This window comes from Miscanthus floridulus, chromosome 1 (assembly GCF_019320115.1).
Source record: "Miscanthus floridulus cultivar M001 chromosome 1, ASM1932011v1, whole genome shotgun sequence".
Classification (NCBI taxonomy): Eukaryota; Viridiplantae; Streptophyta; class Magnoliopsida; order Poales; family Poaceae; genus Miscanthus; species Miscanthus floridulus.
In genome coordinates, this window is record NC_089580.1 from 107686262 (window position 1) to 107698435 (window position 12174).

General features: G+C 48.6%; 1 pseudogene; it reads left to right on the forward strand.

Moving 5' to 3' along the window:
- The first annotated feature begins 1373 nt into the window (after positions 1-1373).
- LOC136461122 (disease resistance protein RGA2-like) lies at positions 1374-7348 on the forward strand (annotated as a pseudogene).
- The last annotated feature ends 4826 nt before the right edge of the window (positions 7349-12174 follow it).

The following is a 12174-nucleotide window of genomic DNA, read 5'->3' on the forward strand; positions in this document are numbered from 1 at the left end:
GCGCCGAGGAGCCGCGCGGGCCAGATCCAGCTCCTAGTGCTCCAGTCGCCATCGGGGCCGCGCGTGCCGTCGTCCTCATGCCGCCGTCGGGACCACGCGGGGTAGTCCTCGGGGATGCCGCCGTGCGCCTGTGCCAGGGAAGGCCACCGTGGGGAGGTCGCGCTGGGGCGAAGGAGGTCCGGTGGGGTGGGGAGGAGGACGTGCGTGGCCGGCTTGGGAGGAGGCACACAGAGCAGAGGTCGCCGCGGGGAGGAAAGGCCGCTGCGCTGGGGGCAGGGCATAGCCGCCGCGTGCGCGCCGATGCTTGCCACTGGCGAGGCGCTCCACCAGTGAGGGAGGCCGGTAGGGGAGGGGCGTGGGCGGGGAGGAGTGCCGAGGAGAGCGGCTGCGCGTCGGGAGAACCGCTGGGCGCTGCCGTGAGGCTCGCCGCGCCGGGGGAAGCCAGATCCGGGGTCGGGTGCCACCGGGGAGGGCCGTCGGGGAGGGATGGGACACTGGGGAGGGCCGTCAGGGATGGCTGGCAGATTGCTCGAGAGTCGAGACGCTCGGTCGGTGCTGCGTTGAAGGAGAGGGAGCAGGTGAGGATTTTTACGTGGTCTGTTGAAGAAGACACGGTGTGAGTGCGGGACTCTTTTACCGTAGGTGACCTAAATCATCAAATGGGTCTCTGGTTTGGGTACGGTCTATTGGAGATAGCCTAAGGGCCTGCAATATATTAAATTGACCCCATTTCTATAAAAATGATGTGACGTCCAATTTTAAATTGGTCCTAATGTTTAGAGTGGGATTAAACCTATATTTGGAACCCACGTTATTCCAGAAAAACTCAGCAGCAACAACACACGGGAGAGAAGGGATCAATGAAGCGGATAAAAGAAAAATTCTTGTTTATTTTCACGGACCTGGTTTTACGCAAAGGAGCAGCTCCTCCAAAGCTTTGACTCCATGTCTAAGAAACTCAACACCCTCCCATCCATATTATCTGTAGCTCTCTTTGCTCTCGAGCCACCCCTCGTCTGCACTATCCGCTGTAGTGTTTGCTTTTGCCTGTGTTCTGTACAAATAATCCTGTGAGATTGTCTCCAACAGGAAAATTATATGGGCAACTAAATCTAAAACGGATAGCAAGAGACTCAAAATTAGCCTCGTATCTATACTGGATACCTATTTTGGGTTGTCTGAGAGGCACAATCCAAATATGGGCATTCTCTCTCTTTGAAATCCATTTGCAGAAATGATTCTCTTTTGGGTCTGGGTGTTGAAGAAGATGCCGAATATTTATTGAAACTTTTGCCTATAACGCTATCAAAGGCAGAATAGGTCTTGCACTCTGGGCGTTGTTGTTGAAGATAGCGTAAGTTATGAGAGCAGCTATGGTTGAGTTGATGATCGGGCCGTTGGTCTCCTTGCTGAAGGATAAGGTGTCCAGCTACCTGCCGAACCAATACAAGGTGATGCAAGGCATGGAGGAGCAGCGCGAGATCCTGGCACGCAGGCTCCCAGCCATCCTGGATTTCATCGAAGAAGCAGAGTCAGGGCCTAGCCGACCTGGAGTAAGTTCTTGGCTCCAAGCACTCAAGAAGGTCTCCTATGAAGCGATCGATGTCTTCGACGAGTTCAAGTATGAAGCACTCCGGCGTGACGCCTGCAAGAAAGGGCACTACAACACGCTCGGCGTGGATCTTGTAAGCCTCTTCCCTGCTCGTAACCCCATCGTGTTTCGTTACAGGATGGGCAAGAAGATGCGCAAGATTGTGCAGAACATTGAGGTCCTTGTCAAAAGAGATGAATGACTTTGGGTTCACACAAAGGCAGCAAGCACTACGGCCCAAGCAATGGCGGAAGACCGTTTCCATCATGGTCGACTCTGACAAGGATATTATTAGCAGATCCAGAGACGAAGAGAAAAGAAGGATCATGAAGATATTGCTTGATGAAGAAAGCAGCTACGATCTCTTGGTCCTTCCAATTGTTGGAGTGGGTGGGCTAGGCAAGACAACCTTTGTGCAACTCATCTACAACGACCCCGTGATCAAAAGTCATTTCGAGCTTTGTAGATGGTGTTGTGTGTCAGACGAATTTGATGTGGCTAATATTGCAAGAAACATATGCCACACAAATGAGGAAGTTTGCGAGAAAGCACTGCAGGATCTTCAGAAAGAACTTAGTGGAAAGAGATACCTCATTGTGCATGATGATGTATGGAATTGAGATCCTGATGAGTGGGGAAAACTTAAGACATGCCTTAAGCAAGGTGGTCAGGGCAGTGTGGTACTGACCACAACTCGTGATGTTGAGGTAGCACGAATTATGGCTACAGGTGTAGCTGAAGCCTACAATCTTGAAAAATTGGGTGAAAAGTATCTTAAGGAAATAATAAAGACTAGGGCCTTCAGTTTGCAGAAACTAAACAGTGATGGGGTTGAAGATATTATTGACAAGATTGTGGCCAGGTGTGATGGTTCTCCTTTAGCTGCCAAAGCCTTCGGGTCAATGTTGAGTACCAAGACTAGTGTACGAGAATGGAATGATCTATTAACAAGAAGCAACATTTGCACTGATGACAAGTACAGAATTTTACCTATCTCAAGCTTAGCTATGATGTCTACCATCACACATGAAGCTGTGCTTTTCATTCTGTGCTCTGTTTCCAAAAGATTACGATATTGATGTGGATACTATGATCCAATTATGGACAGCACATGATTTCATACCGGCACTGGCTGAAGATCGTCCAGAAAATACTGGCAGAGAAACTTTTATGGAGCTAACCTGGAGGTCATTCTTTCAAGATGTGAAACAAATTTCTCCGGTGATGTTCGGACAAAGGAAGCAGCTTCGTTGTAGAACCATATGCAAAATGCATGATCTTATGCACGACGTTGCACTCTCTGTTATGGGGAAGGAATGTGTTACTATAACTAATTCATGGAATCAGAAGAACTTGTTGTCAAGTGATGCTCGCAACTTCTTTTCAGAACCAAACCTGACAAAACATTCTTATGATTTTCTGAAAAAACAATCTTCGACTCTCCGGAGATTGTTGTGCACATATGAGTTTCGTAGTGCCTCGATAATACATTTATTGGATTATAAATCTCTACGAGCATTGCAGCTCCGTAACTCGGGAGAACATCTGCTCAGGACAAGTCACCTAAAGCACCTGAGGTATCTTAATTTTTCAGGCAATGAGATCCGAGAACTTCCTGAAGAAATAAGCATTTTGTATAGTCTGAAGACATTAGACCTTTCTCATAGCAAGAAACTATGGCCTTGTTTAGTTGGGTGAAATTTAGGAATTTGGTTACCGTAGCACTTTCGTTTTTATTTGGCAATTAGTATTCAATCATGGACTAATTAGGCTCAAAACGTTCGTCTCGTGATTTCCAACCAAACTGTGTAATTAGTTTTTTTTCGTCTACATTTAATGCTCCATGCATGTATCGCAAGATTCGATGTGATGGATACTGTAGCACTTTTTGGGAAAACTTTTTGGAACTAAACGCGGCCTATGTCAGCTTCCAAAGGGTATGAAGTATATGATAGAGCTCCAGCACCTCTATACTAACGGATGCAGATCATTGAGTTGCATGCCACCAGATATGGGACAGCTGACTTCTCTACAAACTCTGACATACTTTGTGGCAGGTGGTGGCTATGGTTGCAGCACTGTTAAAGAATTGAGTATGTTAGATCTTGGTGGTGAATTAGAATTGCATGGCCTAGAAAATGTATCTGAAGGGCATGCCAAAGGAGCCCGTCTTCAGAGCAAAGGAAATTTGATGCACTTATCTCTAGAGTGGACTGAAAGCCAGAAAGCATCAGTGCCAGATTGTGAAGAGAAGGTGTTGGATGCCCTTAAACCTCATGGCAGGCTGGAGATGCTAAGGATAGCTGGCTATAAAGCCACCGGTTTATCACAATGGGTGACAGACCTTATATTGTTGCAGCACTTGACAGAGTGTGAGGAATTCCCTCGATTCTGTCATTTCAAGGTTCTTGAAGTTCTCTATTTGGAAAAGTTGGATAGGTTGCAAAACCTATGCAGCGATCCATCATTCTTGTCATTTCCAGCGTTGAAACAACTAAAGTTGCATTATCTTTGTAGCTTGGAGAGATGGGTGGCGATCGAAGGAAAAGAAGTAACATTTCCTGTACTTGAGACGGTTGCTATTAAGAACTGTCCAAAATTCGTCTTCCAGAGGCACCGAAGCTCAAGTCTATAGAGGTGACAAGCCACAGCTCTCCTTACTAATAGTTAATTCTGGATACATGTCTTCACTGTTGAAGCTAACACTGTCGGCTGAAAATACAGAAGCAACACTTCATCTAGACTCTGAGAATCATGAATCACCTCTGAGAGAACTGAGCTTATATGGCTGCTACTTTTTCTTCATGTCAAGTTCATCAAAGCCAACAACTGGGGTTTGGAAATGTTTTGGAAAACTTGTAGATTTGACAATACAAAACAGTGATGTTCTCATCCACTGGCCAGAGGAAGTGTTTCAAAGCTTGGTATCATTGAAGAACTTGGAGGTTGAGTCCAGGGGCGAAGCTACACAGTGGCTGCCGAGTGCACATGCACCAGGGTAAAAACAAATTTTCAGTGATTATTAACTAATTTTTACCCCTTGTGCACTCCCTAATCTCCAATTATGTGCACCACTGTGGCCCACCAACAACCCAGCTAGCGCACGATGAAAGCCCACGATGAATTGACAGCTGACAGCCTTCCGTCTGTAGTCTGTACATAGCTGATAGCCTGACAGCCCAAAGCCCAGTAGCCCATGATGAAATGAACAGACACCCACAGGCCATAGCTGACACAAGTCCTCACGGTCACGGAGACCGTCCGCCGCCAAGTCGCCCAAACGTCAGAACTCAGAACTAGTCGAGTCGTCGTAGAAAGGCGGTGCCACGGCGGAACCGCGGAAGAGAAGGAGGCGCGTCGCACCATCGCGGCATCGCCGATCGCCGACTCGCTGCGGTACGTCTGTTCACCGGAAGCCTGGAATTGGTTACTGATTCAATTTAAGTAATCTGTTCGCCGGTACTCAGGATTCAGGAAGGATTCGTTGAGATTTGAGACTCAAGAAATAAACAAAAATCATGTCAAGTAAGTTTATGGATGTTTGGTCAATTAATCTTTTTTCCTCCCCTTAATTCTTTAACAGAAAGACATGAGATGCATTGATATAACTGACATTTTTTAAAAATTGTGTTACAAGTGTGTTTATGGAAAGATGGTTAAAAAGGAAAGCGCCGGATGATGCTAACAATCTTGGTAATTCTCATCAGCAAAACAACAATGTTAATGTTAATCCAATACCACCAGCTCCAGAAGATATCGATTGGGAGGAGGAGATCCAATTTGATCCTGGTAAAAGAAAAGAAATACGTTCTTATCACCCTAATCTTAGAGAATCTGTAAGAAGAAAGTACTTGGCAAATGGACCTCGTCAACCTCGCACTCTTAATTTTCCATCTACTCGGATTGGGGATAGAAATAGAAGGTTTAATCCTGAATGGTTTGATGAATTTGGAAATTGGCTTGAGTACAGTGAGTCTACCGATAGAGCCTACTGTTTTACATGTTTCTTGTTTAGAGACCCCACTAAGAAGGAGGCTGGGTACAAGTCATTTGTTTTAGATGGTTGGAATACTTGGTACAATAAAGAAATGTTAAAAGAGCATGTTGGCAGTGTTGACAGCCCTCACAATGTAGCAAAGAAAAATGTGCTGATCTGTTGAAAAGAGAACAACACATTGATGTTAAGTTACATGAACAGCTTGAGAGTTCTAAGAATGCATATTTTGTTCGACTTAATGGTGCAATTGATACTACCAGATTGCTGCTCAAGCAAGGATTTCCTTTCCGAGGGCATGATGAATCAAAGACATCCTTAAACAAAGGGATACAGGGAAGTTTATGATTTCTTAGCTGCGCATGATACGGCTTTAGGCAAGGCATTGACAATTGATGCTGCAGATAATAGTCTTTTGGTATCTGCTGACATACAGAAAGACGAGATTTTACATTCTATCCTTGAAGACATTGGACAAGATGTATTATGCTTACTAGTTGATGAGTCTAGAGATGTCTCTTGCAAAGAGCAAATGGCAACGGTGTTGAGATATGTTGATAAATGTGGACTTGTGAAGGAAAAAGTACTTGGTGAAGTGTATGAGTTTTGTGATAAACATGATATTTCCAAATTGGAAATGGATGAGGCTTACATCGATCCAACCAAGCCAAGGAAAAAAACAGGAATTACCAACCATCATCATTTTCAAGTTGATTGTTTTAATGAAGTTCTTGAATTGGTTGCTGCAAGAGCTTGATAGTCGTTTCAATGAGACTACCTCTCAATTGCTTGTATGTTCAGCTGCATTCAACCCAAGAGATTCATTTCATGATTTTAATGTGGACAGTATGATAAGCCTAGCTAAATTATATCCTGCTGATTTTGATCATGTGGAGTTGAGGGATCTTAACGCTGAGCTTTTCCTTTATATTGATGATGTTAGTCAAGATGACAGGTTTGTCAACATACATACAATTGTTGAGCTTTCCCAAAAAATGGTACAGACAAGGATACATCTTACCTATCATTTTGTTTATAGGCTTTTGAAGTTAGTACTTGTATTGCCTGTCGCCACAACTACAGTTGAGAGGATATTTTCAGCCATGAAAATTGTGAAAACACAATTGCGCAATCGTATGGGTGATGAGTACATGAATCATAGTCTCATTTGCTATGTGTAGAAAGAAAAAATGTTGAAAGTTACAAATGATGTTGTAGTGGATCGCTTTAGGAAAAGTGGAAACCGAAAATACTAAGAGGTAATCAATTGATTTCTTATCATTTTTCCAATTGGTGAATCGAATTTTTTCTTATAATATTGGATCATCTAATTAACACTTTTTTAGGTCATTGTCTCGTCAAGGAGTCAATTTAATGGTGTATTTTGCCAATTGTATACATACCATATAATATTTTATTGGGGTTTATTAATATTAACGATCAACAGTACTAGATTCTCCATTTTGGTAAGCATTTCCTTTGACTTTGTATACATTGGACAAGATTTTTATTACATGTATATATTGAAGTGTCAAGTGTGCACTCGGATCCTTTGGGCTCTAGCTTCGCCCCTGGTTGAGTCATGTGAAAAGCTCATAGGGCCCGCAAAGGTGAATGGTGGACCAATTCCAACAAAGAATCCTGTGCCGCCACATCTAAAGCAAATAAGGATTTTCGATTGTTACAGCTTGGTAGAGCTCTTCGTCCTTCGCCCATCATCCTACACCATGCCCCTCAAATTGTTTCGGATTGCTTACTGTTAGGAGCTATGTTCCATTACTGGGCAAGTGGGCAGACGAGTGCACTCCAGACGTTGATCATTGATGACTGCAATAAATTGCAGTCTCTGGATTCCTTTGGAGACGTGCCATCATTGGTGTGGCTTATTCTCCATAGCTGCAAGCGCTTTATAAAAGCGCTATGTTCGCTTGGTTTATAACTCGTACTTTTTCAATCAATAAATAATATTTTTCTCTCACAATAAATTAGCCAACCGTACTTTCAGCCATAGCTTATCAGCCAAACGAACATGGCATTATCAAGTGTCGCTGGGAGTTATCCTAATCTTTGGGGGACTTGCGATCAAATACTGCCCAGCCATGGATATGAAGCCGCTTTACAAACACCACCACCAGCGGCTTGACAGCCTCGAGGAAAGAGACGTGTCACACACGCATTCAAGCGATCCACATGTAGGTACCTTTCAAATCCCTTTTATTCTTCTCCGTTAACATTCTTCGGGTTACCATATCCTTGCTGCTACAAATCGACTGTACCTGCACATAAATAATAAATTCATACACCGTCTTCCATCATCAGGTGCTAAACTAAGGGAGCCCAAATCCACGAAATATGCTATCCCTGGATGTTGTTAGATAATCTACTGCTACTTTGTGTGAACATAGCAAGGGAAGGCGGCGTCGAAAGGCCCCCTGCAGTGATACTGTAGCCGCTGCAGTGCAGGCACCGCACAGCTAACCTGCAGCACTGTAGCCACATGCAGAGGCCGACGCAGAGTCAGTCATGTATGTTATCTAGTTACTGTTATAGCATGTGCGCTGTACTAGGATTAGATAGAGTTGTATAAATAGACTACCACGACAACTCAGTAAAGAGAGTTCAGATTTACCATCTCCCATACAGGGCTTCGGCCAACACTGGTGTCTTGTACTGTGTGTGTATGTTCTGTTCTCCCTTCTTCTTATAGCTCTAGCCATAGTGTGTGGGGACGGACAACGATTGTTTTTTGTCGGCACGGCTAGTGGGTGCTCGACAACACTAGCGGGTGCTCGGCAAGGCTGGTGAGTGGTTCACTCACCTGAGCTGGTGATCCTGTGGGCCAACAAGTGGTATCGGAGCCGTACAAGCGCCGTCGCCAGACTAACTGCTGGCGATGACGGGCGATTCGAAGATGGGCGACAGCAGTGGCACTGCTGTGGCTGCCCAGCCACGACCGGAGGTCGTTGTTCGCACGGTGCGGGAGGTCAGTGGCACCAGTTGGCCGACGCTGACTCGCACCAACTTGGAGAGTGGTCGGTGACCATGAAGGTCAAACTCAGAGCCCGACGGCTCTGGAATGCTGTTAACCAGGGCACCGACAATGAGGAGGATGACATGTCAGCGTTGGAGGCTATCCTCACTGTTGTACCGGCGAAGTACAGGGAGCTGTTGGGGGCGAAGAGCTCGGCTAAGGAGGCATGGGAGGCTATTACAGCGATGTGCGTCGGTTCCGACCGCGCAAAGAAGGCGACTGCCCAGCTTCTGAAGCAAGAGTATGCCAACCTCAAGTTCAAGGATGGTGAAACGGTGGAGGACTTCTCCCTCCGCCTGCAGATGCTCATCAGCAAGCTGAAGAGCCACGGCATCACCATCGACGAAGAGGAGGCGGTCTCCAAGTACCTCCACTCTATGTCGGCAAAGTACATCCAGATCGCTCTCTCCATAGAGATGATGCTGGACTTGTCCAGCCTCACCATTGAGGATGTGACAGGACGTCTACGGGCGGTGGACGAGCGCATGGAGCAGGCGACAGCAACGAAGGACAGCGGAAAATTTCTGCTGACGGAAGAGGAGTGGGCTACTCGGAGGAACTCCGGGAAGGCAGCCTCCTCCAGCCACGGTGGCAATGGCAAGCGCCGCGGCAAGACTTCTTTGGAGATGAAGCAGGTCGACCCCAACGCTTGCCGGCGTAGCGGGAAGATGGGTCATTGGGCACGGGAATGCCCAAATCGCAAGCAGGAGAAGAAGGCTCAGGCTCACCTGGTGCAAGCCGATGATGAGGATTAGGCCACTATCCTGATGGCGACGTTCTGTGCACTGCACGACGTCGAGGCCGATGAGAGGGAAGAGGCGAGTACGATGGAAGGACCTGGGAAGGCCCTAAAAATCGTCAACCTCGACGAACCTCGTGCCCAAGTCCACCTTAGACGTGTGGGCACCGACCAGGAGCAGCGGTGGTATCTGGACTCTGGTGCCAGTAACCAAATGACGGGCTCCAAGGCATCCTTCTCCGAGCTCGACGACGATGTTACCGGTACGGTGAAGTTTGGTGACGGCTCAAGGGTGGCTATCCAAGGGCGTGGCACCATCATCTTCAGGTGCCAGAACGGGGAGCATCGCGCACTAACAGATGTATATTACATCCCGCAGCTACGTTCCAGCATCATCAGCATTGGTTAGCTGGATGAGCGCGGTAGCGAGGTACTGATCAAGGACGGAGTTCTTAGGATCAGGGACCGGAAGCAGCGACTTCTCGCCAAGGTGAAGAGGTCCCTAAACCAGTTGTACCTGCTCGACCAAAAGGTAGAGTAGCCGGTGTGTCTGGCAACAGGGCACTCCGAGGAACCATGGATGTGGCATGCCCAGTTTGGACATCTCAGCTTCAACGCGCTTGGTCAGCTGGAAAAGTTGGTCCAAGGGCTACCCCACATCAAGCACGGAGGTGAGCTGTGTGACAGCTGCCTGGCCGAGATGTAGAAGAGGCTACCATTCCCAAAGGCGGCCAAGTTTTGTGCAAAGGACGCTCTCGAGCTCGTCCACGGCGACCTCTGCGGGCCGATCACGCCTGCTACAAATGGTGGTCGGCGGTACTTCCTACTGCTCGTGGATGATTGTAGTCGCTACATGTGGCTGCAACTCTTGACGAGCAAGGACGAAGCGGCGGCGGTGATTAAGAAGTTCAAGATGCGCGTGGAGGCCGAGAGCGCCAAGAAGCTCCATGTGCTCAGGACTGACCACGGCGGCGAATTCACTTCTGTGGAGTTCGCTGCGTACTGTGCGGATCAGGGTGTGGGGCAACACCACACCGCGCCGTACTCGCCTCAATAGAATGGTGTGGCGGAGAGGGGGAACCAGACGGTGGTCGGCATGGCCCGATCCATGATGAAGGCCAAAGGCATGCCGGCAAGGTTCTGGGGGGAGGCGGTGACCATGGTGGTGTTCATCCTCAACCGTGCTCCGATCAAGGCCCTGACGGGCAAGACGTTGTTCGAAGCTTGGTATGGGCGCAAACCGAGCATGTCCTTCCTCCGAACATTAGGCTGCATCAGCCACGTTAGGTAGACAAAGCCGAACCTCACCAACCTGGAGGACAAGAGCACACCGATGGTGTTCCTAGGCTACGTAGAGGGTACCAAGGCGTACCGGCTCTACGATCCACGCGGAGACAAGGTGCTTGTCTCGCGCGACGTCGTGTTTGACGAGGAGGCGGCTTGGGACTGGAGTAGTCCGAGCACGGGGGAAGCTAGCGGCTTCACCAACACCTTCGTTGTCGAGCACTTGGTCATCCACGGTGGTGGAGACGCTGGGGAAGAGGTGCCGAGCACTCCAGGAGGAGCGCCGAGCACTCCAGCAGTAGAACCGAGCACTCCTAGGGCAGTGCCGAGCACTTTGGGAGCGATGCTAAGCACTTAGAGAAGAGTGTCGAGCACTCCTAGAGGGATGCCGAGCACGCCAGGATTGGTGCCAGGAGGTTCTGTAGTGGTGGCGACCACTTCAAGACGGGTGCCGAGCACTCCCTTGGCGGAGCCAAGATATCTTACAGTGGTGCCAACCACTCCAAGACTGAGGCTGAGCACTCCTACAGTGTGGCTGAACACTACAGGAGTTATGATGAGCTGTCCAGAAGTAGTGCTGAGCACTACAACCAGGGTGCCGAGCACTCAAGGTGCTATGCCGAGAACTCTGGCGGAACAGGGAACTCCATCAACGCTGATCGAGTTCACCTCACCTCCAAGTGACATCACTGAGTTCGTGGATGCCTTCCACGAAGGTGAGGAGGTGCGGTTCCGCAGGCTGGACAACTTCGGTGGTGACATTGTACCCTCAGGACTGGCTGGTCGGCTGCTCAATGACGCAGAGCTACTGCTGGTCAGTGCAGAGGAACCACCCACGTTCGCGCTGGCCGAGCGGGACAGAAACTGGCGACGAGCGATGCTGGAGGAGATGAAGGCGATCGAGGAAAACGAGACTTGGCAGCTTGTCGATCCACCTCCAGGATGCCGTCCGATCAGCCTGAAGTGGGTGTACAAGGTAAAACGAGACGAGCTCGGTGCCATTATCAAGCACAAGGCGCGCCTCGTCGCTCAAGGCTTTGTTCAGCACGAGGGCATAGACTTCGAGGAGGTCTTTGCGCTAGTAGTGCGCATGGAGTCGGTCTGTTTGCTACTAGCCTTGGCAGCAGCAAAGGACTGGCGCATCCATCACTTGGACGTTAAATCAGCCTTCCTCAACGGCGAGCTGGCGGAGACGGTCTTCGTCAGACAACCTCTAGGTTTCGCCATCAAGGGAGAGTAGCACATGGTGCTCCGACTACGTAAGGCACTCTACGGGCTACGACAGGCCCCCGAGCATGGAATGCCAAGCTTGACGCCACGCTGGGCGAACTTGGGTTTCAGCGGTGCGCAACCGAGCACGCACTCTACACGCGGCAACGGGGGAAGGAGGAGCTCGTCATCGGTGTGTATGTGGATGACTTAATCGTCACCGGCGCGCGCATGGAGGACATCAACGGCTTCAAGAGCGAGATGGCGGCTCGTTTTCGAATGAGCGATCTCGGCGCACTCTCCTACTACCTCGGCATCTAGGTGAG